Here is a 2,822-nt window from a genome sequence, read left to right as displayed (position 1 = left end):
GGCCCAAAAACCAAAAAAAAAAAAAAAAAAAAAGCTGGATGGCCATATTAATATTAGATGAAACTTTAGATTCAGAAAAGTTACAAGGGACAAAGATGAACACTTTGTGCTAATCAAAGGATATGTACAATAGGATAAATAACACTCCTGAATATATATGCACCCCATAAGGGAACAGCAAAATATTTAATATAATTGTTGACACATCTGAAAGAAGACAACAATAGCAACACAATATAGTGGGAGACTTCAACACTGCCCTGCCACACCTTGATAGCTCAACCCAGCTGAACCCCAACAAGAATATATTAGCTCTGAAAAGAGAAATGGAAGAAAATGGACTAGTAGATATATATATATATATAGGACACTCCATCCCCAGAAAACTGGATACACATTCTTCTCCAATGCACATGGGTCATTCTCCAGGATAGACCATATGCTGGCCCATAAAACATATCTTCATAAAGTCAAAAGGATTGAAGTTGTACAGACTATCTTCTCAGATCACAAGACATTGAAATTAGAAGTGAACTACACAAAGGACACAGAAGGGAGAGATAGCATGGAAGTAAAGCATTTGCCTTGTATGCAGAAGGTCGGTGGTTCAAATCCCGGCATCCCATATGGTCCCTTGAGCCTGCCAGGAGTGATTTCTGAGCATAGAGCCAGGAGTAACCCCTGAGCACTGGCGAGTGTGACCCCCCCCAAAAAAAAAGGACACAGAAAATAACACCTGGGTATTAAATAGCTCTGCACTGAACAATCAATAGGTCAGAGACGAAATCAAAGAGGAAATCAAAACATTCCTGTAAACAAATAACAATGAAGACACAAATTACCAGAATTTATGGGATACAGCAAAAGTTGCACTAAGAGGCAAATCCAAAGCTCAGCAAGCACGCATCAGAAAAGAAGGGCTGGGCCCGGAGAGATAACACAGTGGCATTTGCTTTGCAGGCAGCTGATCCAGGACCAAAGTGGTTGGTTCGAATCCCGGTATCCCATATGGTCCCCCGTGCCTGCCAGGAGTTATTTCTGAGCAGACAGCCAGGAGTAACCTCTGAACAATGCCGGGTGTGACCCAAAAACCAAAAAAAAAAAAAAGAAAAGAAAAGAAAAGAAAAGAAAAGAAAAGAAAAGAAAGGGAAGAAAAGAAAAGAAAAGAAAAGAAGGGCTTACATAAAAAGCATAATGACACAGCTTATATAATTAGAAAATGATCAACAAAAGGAACCAAAAATAGTTAGGCAGAAGGAAATAACAAAGTTTAGAGCAGAAATCAATGAAATGGAAATTTGAAAATATCCAAAAGATCAACGAAAGCAAAAGTTGGTTCTTTGAGAAAATAAACAAGATTGATAAACCACTAGCAAAACTTACAAAGAAAAGGAGAGAGAGAAACTTAATAAACAGGATAAGCAGTGAAAAGGGGAGATCACTACAGATATTGCAAAGATTCAAACGGTAATCAGAAACTATTTTGAGAAACTCTATGCCAAGAAAAATAAGAACCTGGAAGAAATGGATAAGTTCTTGGACTTTTAAATCTTCCATGGTTAAACCAGGATGATTTAGCATATCTAAACAGACCCATCATTACTGAGGAAATTAAAATGATAATCAAAAGTCTTCCCAAAAACAAAAGGCCAGGCCCAGATGGATTCACTAATGAATTCTTTCAAACTTTTCAAGAAGAACTGCTTCCAATCCTTTTCAAGTTATTTCATAAAATTGAAAAATCAGGAACATTACCAAATAGTTTATATGAAGCTAACATTACCCTGATTCTAAAACCAGACAGAGATGCTGCAAAAAACAAAAACTAAAAAAACAAACAAAACTACAGACCAATATTCCTGATGATCACAGATGCAAAGATTCTCAACAGCAAATAGGATCTAGCGCCTCATCAAGAAAGTCATACACCATGACCAAGTAGGTTTCATTCCAGGAATGCAAGGATTTTATTCCAGGAATGCATCAAAATGGTAATATAAGGAAATTGTCTCAATGTAGCCAAGGCCATCTATCACAAGCCGATGGAAAATATTCTCAATGGAGATAAATTAAAAGCCTTTTCTCTAAAATCTGGTACAAGACAAGGCTGCCCTCTTGCACCACTCCTATTCAACATAGATGGAATTTCTTGCCATAGTGATTAGGCAAGGAAAAGCTATCAAGGGCATCCAGATAGGAGAGGAAGAAGTCAAGCTCTTACTGTTTGCAGATGACATACTATACTTAGAAAATTTTAAAGACTCTACCATAAAGCTTCTAGAAACAATAGATTCATATAGCAAAGTGACAGGCTACCAAATTAACACCCCAAAATCAATGGCCTTCTAATACACTAATAATGATAGAGTAGAAATTGACATTAAAAAAACAATCCCATTCACATTAGTGTCACACAAACTCAAATATCTTGGAGTCAACTTAACTATAGGTGTGAAGGACCTATACAAAGAAAACTACAAAACCCTGTTTCAAGTAATAAAAGAGGACACAAGGAAATGGAGACACACACCCTGCTCATGGTTTTGGAGGATTAACATCATTAAAATGGCAAACTCCCCAAAGCATTGTACAGATTTAATGCAATCCCTCTAAGGATACCCATGACGTTCTTCAAATAAGTGGGTCAAATACTCCTGAAATTCATTTGAAACAATAAACACACTCAAATAACTAGCACAACCCTTGGAAAAGGAATATGGGAGGTATCACTTTCCCCAACTTTAAATTGTATTAAAAGCTATAGTCATTAAAACAGCATAGTACTGGATAAAGACAGACCTTCAGATCAATGGACTAGATGT

Source organism: Suncus etruscus, chromosome 2 (assembly GCF_024139225.1).
Source record: "Suncus etruscus isolate mSunEtr1 chromosome 2, mSunEtr1.pri.cur, whole genome shotgun sequence".
In the NCBI taxonomy this organism is placed as follows: Eukaryota; Metazoa; Chordata; class Mammalia; order Eulipotyphla; family Soricidae; genus Suncus; species Suncus etruscus.
This window is presented reverse-complemented; position numbering follows the sequence as displayed.